Source organism: Hypanus sabinus, chromosome 1, assembly GCF_030144855.1.
Source record: "Hypanus sabinus isolate sHypSab1 chromosome 1, sHypSab1.hap1, whole genome shotgun sequence".
Classification (NCBI taxonomy): Eukaryota; Metazoa; Chordata; class Chondrichthyes; order Myliobatiformes; family Dasyatidae; genus Hypanus; species Hypanus sabinus.
The window spans coordinates 125,150,394-125,162,536 of NC_082706.1; the positions used below are offsets into that span (position 1 = coordinate 125,150,394).

The window sequence follows — 12,143 nt, forward strand, 5'->3', positions numbered from 1 at the left end:
CAGAAATTTGTTCTCTTATGAAATTTTTTGTTTGGGATAAATCTAACTGCGTATTTGCCTCTGAAAATCGGGTTTGAATCATGGTCAAGCATGAGATTAAACCATTCTTTTCTTTAATGGTTGTTGAAGTTTCTAAGCATGATAACCTCAGTAGATGGTAATTATTGCCAGGCACACACAGGTTTATTCATAAATTGCACAAAGCTGTTTGCTGTTTAGTACAATTAAAACTAAGTAATTTTACTGAGGAAACAAGAAGGACATATAATGCAGGAAATACAAATAGTACATTGATGCAGTAGTTTATTTATTCCTTTTTCATTAACCTATATTGGACTGTATCCATAATAAATTTGATCTAAAAGTAATTCTTCATGCCCTTGGGCATAAAATAGGAAAATGGTCTATTTTTGACATTGTAAACTCAATTGGATAAACATACACAAATATAATCACAAAGATGTGAATAATAACTGTTTTCTTCTATTGTCCTTCAGAAGCATTTTCAGAAGGCCAATGTTGCCTAAACTCTTACCCGCTTTTCTAAATAAAGTGGCCAAAAGTGTACAAATTTCTCAAAGTAATAATGGAACAAGTTCTGGAATAAAACACTTTTATCATTTAATCAGCCTCACCTCTAAAACATTAACAATGAGTAATCCAGCAGTCTTGCCTTCCTCATTAGTGTTCTGTTAATTATTCATCTGTTGGGCTCCCTCTAAATTTTTCAACATAGATTTCTTTAACTAAATCTCTAACTGATCAACTAACAGAACTGAGTAAGGCTAAGATAATTGTAGCAAATGAAATCGTGATTGAAAACACAAACACAAGAGATTCTGCAAATGCTGGAAATCCAGAGTAACACACACAAAATGCTTAAAGGCACATGGTTTCTCCATTAATCTGTTCTGCGGTGTATTTTTCAAGATGTCACTTGGGAATAATTGATCAGAACAACTATTTTCAAACTTCTTGTAAATGCTAAGAACTTAGCTATTTTCAAACTTCTTGTAAATGCTAAGAACTTAGCTTATAATCACACCAGAGTGGTCACAAGATAAATGTTTCATCCTGTTTTTCTCTTACTTCTTTTGAATAATTTTTGTTTCAATAACATCTTTGCCTCTTCCTGGTTCATCTAAATTCTTAGGATCAGCAATCAACCTTGAATGTTAAGAGTAGAAAGGATCATCATATCAAATTGGAAGCACCACACTAGGACAAAATTGTTCAGCCAGTATATTATTTTTTGTTACCCAATATATTAATGCTTTGATAGAAACTCACTGGACTCATAGCAAATGGTCTTCTTTCTTTTGATAAATTTGGGTATTAACAAAGTGTAGAACGTTAAGAGGCCCTACCTGTAATGCAGAAAGTTAATCTATTCAAAATATTGTATTAGACAGATAAAAAGGAAAATTTTAGATAGCTAGGCTGAAGACACAACATTTAGCAGAAAACATTTCACATTTCAAAGTTCAAAGTAAATTTATTATCAAAATACATATATATCACCATATACAACCCTGAGGTTCATTTTCTTGTAGGCATAATCAATAAATACAATAACTATAATCAAGTCAATGAAAGATCGCACCCAACTGATGCACCATCAATAACTCTCAGAGATGGGAGGCGAACGATAGGCTTTTATTAGCTGCAAGAGACCACCACACAATATCCTGGAGACTGAGGGAGGAGCAGTGCCTCCAATCGCCTTTATACAGGGGTCTGTGGGAGGAGCCACAGGAGCAGTCAGCAGAGGGGCATGTCCAGACAGGTATATGTAGTTCACCACATTCACCACCCCCCCCCCTTTGTTTTAAAAGGGAGTCCCCATGGGGCGAAGTTTCTTACAAGTATATTTAAGTCTATCAGGCGGTCGAATCTGTCGCTGCGATCTACGTAGCACCGGTGGTGATTGCACCGGTGATGGTGGTTGTGCTGGCTCCGGCCTGACTTGATGTGTCAGCCCATTAGGCATCAGTAATCCCTCATGCATGTGCGCGACGCCTGGTATAGAAGTGTCGTGAGGAGTCTGTGTAGGGCTCGGTGTGTGCGGTGTCACCTCGGGTACAGGGTTCATAGTTACCGTGGAGTGTTCGGGGTAGTGGTCTGGTGCCAGGTCGCGGACGGAGACCGTGTCCTCCCGCCCATCAGGTAAGACCACGTAGGCATACTGGGGGTTCGCATGTAGTAGGTGAACCCTCTCGACCAGCGGGGAGTATTTATTGCTCCTCACATGTTTCCGGAGCATCACTGGCCCTGGGGACGACAGCCAAGCTGGTAGGGTAGTCCCAGGGGCAGACTTCCTGGGAAAAGAGAATAGGCGCTCATGAGGGGTGGCATTGGTGGACATGCATAACAGGGAGCGGATGGAGTGGAGCGCCTCGGGGAGGACCTCCTGCCATCGAGAGACCGGCAACCCTTTTGACTTAAGGGCTAAAAGTGTGTCCTTCCACACAGTGGCATTCTCCCTCTCCACGTGTCCATCTCCCCGGGGATTATAACTCGTGGTCCAACTAGTAGCAATGCCCCAACCAGCAGGTACTGGTGCAGCTCGTCACTCATAAACGAGGACCCGCTATCACTGTGGATATAGCAGGGATATCTGAACAGAGTGAAGAGTTGGTGCAGGACTTTTATGACGGACGTGGTAGTGGTGTCAGGGCAGGGGATGGCAAAGGGGAACCGTGACTACTCGTCGATTATGTTGAGAAAGTACACATTGCGATCGGTGGAGGGAAGGGGGCCCTTAAAGTCAACACTCAGTCGCTCAAAGGGGCGGGTGGCCTTGATAAGTTGTGCCTTTTCAGGACAGTAGAAGTGCGGTTTGCACTCAGCGCAGACTTGGCAGTCCCTGGTCATCGTCCTGATGTCTTCAAGGGAGTAAGGCAGGTTCCGGGCTTTCACGAAATGGTAAAATTAGGTGACCCCCCCGGGTGGCAAAGATGTGCATGGAGGCTGTATAGCTGGTCGAGCTGTGCGCTGGCACATGCTCCCCGGGATAGGGCATCAGGGGGCTCATTGAGCCTTCCAGGCCAGTACAGGATATCATAGTTGTAGGTGGAGAGTTCTATTCTCCACCACAAAATTTTATCATTTTTGATTTTGCCCCACTGTTGGTTGCTGAACATGAACGCAACCGAGCGCTGGTCGGTCAGCAAGGTGAACCTTTTGCCGGCAAGATAGTGCCTCCAGTGCCTAATAGCTTCCACTATGGCCTGGGCTTCTTTCTCCACCGCGGAGTGCCGAATTTCAGGGCCTTAAAGGGTACGAGAGAAGAATGCTACCGGCCTTCCTGCCTGATTGAGGGTAGCAGCCAGCGTGAAGTCGGAGGTGTCACTCTCTACTTGGAAGGGAATGGTCTCGTCCGCTGCATGCATCGTTGCTTTGGCAATGTCCCCTTTAATGCAGCTGAAGGCCGCAAAGGCCTCGGCAGAGAGGGGAAATGCGGTGGACTTGACCGGGAGCGGGCCTTGTATGCGTAGAGAGGGACCCATTGGGCGTAATAGGAAAAGAAGCCCAGGCACCGTTTGAGGGCTCTGAGGGTGGTGTGGGAGGAGGGAGTTCCAACAGAGGGCGCATACGGTCGGGATCAGGGCCAATGACCCCATTCTCCACGACATACCCAAGGATAGCGAGTCGGGTGGTTCCGAACACACACTTGTCCCTATTATAGGTAAGGTTAAGAGCTTTGGCCACTTGGAAAAATCGTTGGAGGTTAGTGTCGTGATCCTGCCAGTCGTGACCGCAGATGGTGATGTTATCCAGATATGGGAATGTGGCCTTCAGTTGGCACTGGTCCACCATCCGGTCCATTTCCCTCTGGAAGACAGAGACACCATTCGTGACACCGAAGGGGACGTGCAGGAAGTGATAGAGCCTGCCGCCCACCTCGAAGGCGGTGTAGGGGCGGTCTTCTGGGCGGATGGGGAGCTGATGATAAGCAGATTTCAGATCTATTGTCGAGTACACCTTGTACTGAGCTATCTGGTTGACCATATCCGCGATGCATGGTAGGGGGTACACGTCAAGCTGCGTGAACCTATTAATGGTCTGGCTATAGTCCACGACCATCCTATTTTTCTGCCCTGTCCGAACAACAACCACCTGGGCCCTCCAAGGACTTGTGCTTGGCTCAGTGATCCCCTCCCTGAGCAGCCGCTGCACTTCTGACTTAATGAAGGCCCTGTCCCCCGCATTGTACCTCCTGCTTTTAGTTGCCACAGGTTCACAGTCGGGGGTCAGGTTGGCGAACAGCAGTGGGGGAGGGATCTTGAGGGTGGAGAGGTTGCAAGTGGTGTCAGTAGCGCGGCTGTTGGCATGGTGCTGAGTGGGATGTGTGGGTCGGTGTGTGTGTGTGGTCAGTAGCGGGGTATATGACAAAACCCCACAAAGCTGAGGATTCCTGACAGTGATTGGTGGGAGGGGCCCGTCATACTCCATTGTCACACTTTTCAGGTGGCTCTGGAAGTCGAGCCCCAATAGCACAGGGGCACACAGTTGAGGCATGACCAGTAACGCAAAGTCCCGATATTCTGTGCCCTGCACCACCAATGTCGCTACACAACCCCCCCAGATGTCTGTGGAATACAATCCAGAAGTCATGGTGATCCTCTGGCTTACCGGCTGTGTCACGAGTCTGCAGCGTTGCACCGTGTCCGGGTGAATAAAACTCTCAGTGCTGCCCATGTCAAACAGGCAGCTAGTCCTGTGCCCCTCCACCAGGATGTCCATCATTGACCTTGTAAGCTGGTGTGGAGCACTTTGGTCGAGGGTTACGAAGGTCAGAGATGAATCGTGGTCTTGGTGCCCCGTAAAACACCGGCAGGTCGGAGGTGGGGCGAGGGGGCGCCAACAAAGTTGGCCGCCCACATGCCTCACACGAGGCGGGCAGGCAAGAAGGCGGTGACCAAAATGGCGACCCCCATGCCTCGCACACGGCGCTGCTCAACCCTGCTCGTGGTTTAGACTAACAGGCCTTGGCGAAGTGCCCCTTCTTTCCGCAGCTGGAGCGGGTTGCTTCTCGGGCCGGGCAGCATTTTTGGGGGTGCTTTTTGAGTCCGCAGAAGTAACACTGCGCAGACTTGCGACTGGCAGCAGCCGTGGTCGATTGTGGGGAGGGTTGCGGGGAGTTCACGGACTCACGAGTGGCAGCAGCTGTGGTCGATTCGCAGGTGGGTGGCGGGGTCTGCAGCATCCATGGGACCAGCAGGAGATCGCGCAGCTGGACAGCGTCAGCGTTGTGCAGAGCAGCCTCCAGTGTGTCGGCCAGCTTGATCGCTGACTGTAAGGTAAGATCGGCGTTTTCCAGCTGCCGCTGGTACATGTACACTGACCTGATCCCCATAACAAAGAAGTCTCATAACAAGAGCTCCGCATGCTGTTCCGCTGTCAGTCCCTTGCAGTCGCAGACCCACACAAGTGTCTGTAGGGCCCAGACAAACTCAGCGCTCGACTCTCCGGCCTGCTGCCGCCATGTCGTTAAGCAATGTCTTGCATAGATGGTGTTCACCGGCCACAGGTACTGTCTTTTGAGGGCATCCAGTGCCCCTTGGTAGGTCGGCAGGCCCCTGATTAGGGAGTACACCCACGGACTGACCCTGGAGAGGAGAACTCTGTGCATGATAACAGGCTCAGTCACGCGAATCTCTTCCAGGTACGATTAGAAGCATGCAAGCCAGAGTTCAAAGGCAATGGCTGCTTCAGGAAATTGAGGATCAATGTCCAATTTACCTGGTCGTAAAATGCTCTCCATGTTTTAAAATTGCAGCTAATAAAATTGATGCACCATCAATAACTCTCGGAGACGGGAGGCGAACAATAGGCTTTTATTAGCTGCAAGAGACCACAATTAGCAGCAAGAGACCACCACACAACATCCTGAGGGAGGAGCGGTGCCTCCAATCGCCTTTATACAGGGGTTTGTGGGAGGAGCCACAGGAGCAGTCAGCTATACGTGTCCAGACAGGTATATGTAGTTGACCACACCAACAAGGTGAAAATCAGTATGCAAAAGACAACAGACAGTGCAAATGCAACAAAAATAAAATAATAATAAATAAATAAACAATAAATATCAAGAATATGAGATGAAGAGTCATTAAATGTGAGCCCATCGGTTGTGGGAGCAGTTCAGTGATGGGGTAAGTGAAGTTATCCCCTCTGGTTCAAGTGCCTGATGGTTGAGGGATAATAACTTTCCTTGAACCTGGTGACGTGAATCCTGACACTCTTAATCCTTCTTCCTGATGGCAGCAGTGAGAAGAGAGTATCACCTGGGTGGTGGGAGTTCTGGGAGTGAAGGAGAGAGTTATGATTCATTTTGTCTGTTAAAAATCCAAATGTATTTTTTCAGTTCTTATTAATTAAATCTGTCAGTTAAAAAATATATTTTTTCCAAATTAACAATATAGTATTATTTTAATATAGAAATCCAATGTTTGGCAAAAAAATCATTTGTTTTCCTCCTGCATACTCCCTTCCCCGAAACTTCGTAGGCTTCTACCCTGCAGGACAAGTGAAGGAATGTAGCATGTACCAATTAGTTAAATTACAAACACATGTAGCTGCTTGTTTCTGCAAGTAAAAGCTAAGCCTAAGCTGCCAATATTGTCAGAAATACTTTTGGATTCTCTTTGCCAATTTCTGCTGGTTTTCTAAGTTGACATGCCTTTATTCAACGTAATCTTCTGTTCAGTGAAAGGTACCCGGTAGATGATTTCAGCTAAAGAGCCTGATATAACTGACTACAATATTAAATTGCAATTCACCAATCAACTTATCTGGAGCCCCTACAACCCCCTTCAAATATGAATACGGGATTCTAAAGATGTCACTGGCACCTGATCTGTAACATCCTGAACCTGATGGGTCCCATAAGATCCAACCCAGATGTTTGTCGCTGATGATAAAGGTAAAAACTCATGAATTTGTTGACACAGAATACATTATTACCTCTGGATTTAGGTGAGAGTTCTAGGTTTAACATTTTGTTTTATTGCCAGTTCCTCTAGGGGCACGTCAGAAATTAGATCTGCAATAGTCTGTGGCCAAGCTGTAGATAGGTGTTCATGGCAGCCTCTAGCTCTCTAAAGTACTCACTGGATCCAACTCAGAGTTTTAATTATTCTTTCTAAAGCTGTGCATTACTGATGAATCAATTTTTGCCAGATCAACTGTTAAAAGTAGTTAGATAGATGCTTGCATAGTGGGGGTATTAAGAGTTATAGGGGAAAGGCAGGTAGATGGAGCTGAGTCCATGGCCAGATCAGCCATGAAGTTATTGACCGACAGAGTAGTCTTAATGGCCTACTCCTGCTCCTCTTCCATATGCTCTGGTAATCAATAATTTTAAATAGAGCTGGCAAAGCTCTCAACAAGTTAAATCAATTGACAAGAGGAACTGAGGCCAGAAGATGAATAAAAAAAGTAAGTTTTAATTTATTCTCTCTCTGTGGGTTCAGTGAGACAGGATACTCTTCCCAACCTTACAGGGATATGCGTTCCTCTCTGTTCTCTCTCAGACTCCTGGGATTGCTCTCACTGATAACAGACAAAGACACAACATTCATGAGAAAATATTTCACAATTTCAGGGGTGAAGGAGAGAGTTATTTGATTCAGTTTGCTTGTTAAAACCAAAATGTAATTTTCAGCTCTTTTAAATTAAACCTGTAAATTAAGAATTATAAGTAGTTCCAAATGAACAACATTGTATTATTTTCATGTAGAAATTCAATACTTTACAAAAAAGCATTTGGTTTGCTCCTGCAAACTTGTTATTCCCTTCCCCCTGAGCTTAGTAGGCTTTTGCCCTCCAATTCAAAAGAAGGATTGTTTAAGCACTAGGCCGGTGTAGTCCAAATTACTGAGTCAGCAAAAAAGAGAAGAAAGATTTGGATCTTTGGAAAGATGTGACATAGAAACCAGAATTGTGCAGAGTTCAATGGTTCTCCGAGTGTACTGGCGATGTTTTATTTGCCCATCATTACCATCATTGCCAATGACTTTGGTTCAGCATTTGAAATACAGTGGACCACTGACCAGGGTAGAGCTCTCTGTGTGAGACAGTGTCCATATCTACTTCTGGCAGTGTTGATGCCTGAGGGCACAAATTAACATATTCTCCAATACCTTGCCTAAAAAATGATTAATATATATGGGAACAGAACACAAGAAGACAGAACAAGTCAGCACAGGAACAGGCCCTTTAAACCACAATATTGTACTGAACCAAATAAATTAGTAATCAAATGGCCAACTAAACTGTTCCCTTATACCAGGGGTCGGCAACGTTTACCACTGAAAGAGCCAATATGGACCCATTTCCCACAGAAAAGAAAACACTGGGAGCCACAAAATGAAATAACACTGCATACAACGGGTTTTTTTTTTGCCTTTATGCTATGTATAAACAAATGTGTTGCATTTATGAAATTGATGAACTCCTGCAGAGAAAACGAAATTACATTTCTGAATGCAACAAAAACATTTTGAACTCCGAAAAAAAAGATGTTGGGTTGAAGGTTACTCCATAGTTATCCTACCTTGGATCGAAGAATTAAAAGAAAGCGCGCACTGGCGGGTGTCAGGCATTGGCAGTGGTGATGTATATTAATAGCGATAAAAAAACACGTTGTAGCGGTGTGCTACACGCAGCGCTAAAATAAAGACTGCAGTCAAAGGTAACTTTATTCGAACTAAACAGCCTTGCTTTTAAGCCTCCCTCAACCCACCCCCCGTGGGCGCGGATGCTGCAAAAGACGCGTACTCACAAACCCCCGTAGGCTATCTCCCTTAGCCTGAACGCTGGCTAATTGTGAGCCGGTTCGGATGTGCCAGGAAACGGTGTCTCCGCAAAGTTTTCAGATTGTACAAGATCACCATAATCTTCAAATTTCGAATTACATTTCAAAAGCTAACAAACCACGGGGAGCCGCATCACAGAGATCAAAGAGCCGCATGTGGCTCTGGAGCCGCAGGTTGCCGACCTCTGCCTTATACCTACACAAAGTCCATATCCCTCCATTTTCCTCACATTCATGTGTTTATCTAAACATCTTTTTAGATGCCCAGTTGCACTCACATTCATCACATCTACTGTAATGAATTGCTTTGAGAAGCTGGTCATGGCCTGAATCAACTCCTGCCAAAGCAGGACCCACTGCTATTTGCCTATTGCCACAACAGGTCTACAGCAGAAGCAATCCCACTGGCTCTCCACTCAGCATTGGATCACCGGAACAATGGCAGCTGTTTGTTGACTAGAGCTCAGTGTCAAATGCCTCACTGAAATCCTTGTAGACAACATCCACATCTACATTCATTAATCACCTTTATCACCTCATCAAAAAACTCAGTCATTTAGCAAGACATAACTTGCCCCACGCAAAGCTGTTTTGGCTCTCCCTAATTTGACCATGGTATTCTAAATGCTCGTAAATCCTATCCGTAAGAATTCTCTCCAGCAACTTTGCTACCACTTATGTGAGTCTCACCAGTTTATAGGTTCCAGGATTATCCCTGGTTTCCTTCTTGAACAAGGGAACAACATTAGCTACTTGCCAGTACTCCAGGACATCGCCTGTGGCTGGATAGGACACAAAGAGATTAGTCAATTCCTCAGTTATCCCTTCACTTGCATATCTCCATAATCTGGGGTATAAACCATCACGCCCTGTGTCTTATCCACTTTAATGTTCTTTAAGGATCCAACACTACCTCCTCCTTTACCGTAAAATGCCTGAGTATTTTAATACCCTTGGCACTGACCAACCTGCCCTCCACATCCTTCTCTTTGGTAAAAATTGAAGTAAAGTACTCATTAAGGAGTTCACACACATCTTTCGCATACAAGCCAATGTCCCCCCTATCCTTCAGTTGTCCCACCCTCTCACTAGTTATCATCTAGCTCCTGATGTACTGTATGTATAGAAAGTGTTGGGATTCCCTTTATTCCTACTTGCCAAACACATTTTAAAGCTCCTCCTGGTTTTTCTATTTCCCTTCTTAAATTATTTTCTAATTCTTTATAACTTGCAAAGACTCTGTTTGATTCCAGCTTTCTAAGCTTTACGTACATTTCATTTTCCCTCTTGACTAAATTCATCACCCCTTTCGACATCCAAGCTTTGCTTACCTTGTCATCCTTGCCCTCCCTGCCCTGTATCCTTGTAAAACCAGGACTCCTATGAAAAATAATTTTTCAAACAAAGAATGATGAAGTGGGAACAAACTTCCAGCCAGAGTGGTGGTGGTGGTGGTGTGGAGCATGGAATTGTACATGAGGCATTTTGATTTGAAAAGGGGAAGAGTTATGGGTTTTGGATAAAGTAAAACCGGAAATACTAGATTTTCAGAACATTTTTTACCCAGCATTAAAATATCAAAAACCTGAGTACATAGCTTTAAGGTGAGGGGGCTAAAAGTTCAAGGAGATGTGTGAGGCAAGGTATTTTTTTTAACACTGAAAGTGGTAGGTGCCTGGAACGAGCTGTTTCCAGGGTGATGGTGGAAACAGATATGATAATGGCACTTGAGGATTTAGATAGCTACAATGAACATGCAGGGAATGGAGGGATATGGATCCTGCTCAGGTAGATCAGTTTATTTTAACATGATACCGTGGTCAGCACAGACATTGCGAGCCAAAGGGCCTATCTTGTGCTGTACTGTTCCAGGTTCTACAGTACATTCTAACTTTAGGGCCTCTATAATCATACAAAAGCCAGCCTGTGGAAGACCCTTAACAGTGTTGATATGCAGAGGGCTCTTGGGGCCCAAGTCCATTGCCCTCGGAAAGTAGCTACATAGATCGAAAGAGTGGTAACAAAGGCATATGGAATGCTTGACTTTATTAGTCCAGGAAGTGAGTTTGAGGTGTGAGAAGTGATGTTGAGATTTATGAAACTCTAGTTAAGCCACATCTGGAGAATTGAATTCGATGCTGATCGCTGACTTGTAGGAAATATGTCAAAGTTTTGTAGAGTGGGCAGAAGAGGTTTGCATGTGCTATAAGGAGAGGTTGGACAAACTTGGGTTGTTTCTACTGGAGTGGCAGAGGTTGAGGTGAGATCTGATAGACGTTTAGATGATTATGAAGGGCATAGATAGAGTAGACAGCCAGTATCCTTTCCCCAGATTTGAAATGTCTATTATCAGAGGGCATACACTTAAGGTGAGAAGGGGTAAGTTTAAAGGAGATGTGCAGGGCAAGTTTTGAACAAGGGAGTGATGGGGCCTGGAATGTGCTGCCTGGGGGTGGTGGCTGAGGCAAGTACAACAGAGGCATTTAAGAGGCTCTTAGATTGGCACAAGAATGTGCAGGAAATTGAAAGATATGGATATTTCGTAGGCAGAGGAGGAGATTAGTTTAGTTAGGTATTTGATTACTAATTTAATTTGCTCAGAACAACATTGAACACCAAAGGGACGGTTCGCATGCTGTACTGTTCTATGTTCTTTGGTTAGAATGGATTTAGTGATATTAAAGTCCTGTTTCGGTGCTCTATAATTCTATAGGTAAAAAGCAAGACAGGAAAAGATACTTGGCATGCCTCTGTCAAGCCTGCCACTCAGAAATATGATGAAGGTAAATCAGTTGCTTTGAGCAATTTACTAACCATTAGCTTTCTCAGGTCCCACATTCACAAAGCTATTACATTATTTATAGCATGAGATTCATTAGATCTTTGTGGAGTTAATGTGATTAGAGTAGTAGACACTGAGTTCTCCTAGTCAGTATCATAACATGCAGGCCTGACATTAAGGCATTAAGGCAAAAGAGGGTATTTTTTCCATAAATTAAAGGCATAACATTACAGTGAATGGGAGGTTTGTTCTCATCCAGCTACTTTCTGAAAAATAGCCAATAATTTAGATAGACAGAAAACTGGACCACTTAGACAACTGGAACACATATGCCAGACTATTGTTTGATGATCACAGCTTTATGTTCCACACCATCATTCCCTCAAAACTTATCGTCAAGTTCCAAGACTCTGTACTTCCCTCTGCAACTGAACCCTCAACTTCCTCACTGGGAGACCACAATCAGTGCAAATCGGAAACATCGTCAACACAAATGCTCCCCAGGATTGCGTCCTTAGTCCCCGCTTAACTTTTCACCTACTG

General features: G+C 44.6%; 1 long non-coding RNA gene across 1 annotated transcript in view; it reads right to left on the reverse strand.

Moving 5' to 3' along the window:
- Window positions 1-5,952: 5,952 nt before the first annotated feature.
- The window catches only part of LOC132397218 (uncharacterized), a 73,610-nt gene continuing 67,419 nt past the window's right edge, over window positions 5,953-12,143 (reverse strand). Inside the window, exon 5 of the long non-coding RNA XR_009513309.1 lies at window positions 5,953-6,303. This is a non-coding gene — a long non-coding RNA (uncharacterized LOC132397218). The remainder of the gene's footprint in view (window positions 6,304-12,143) is intronic.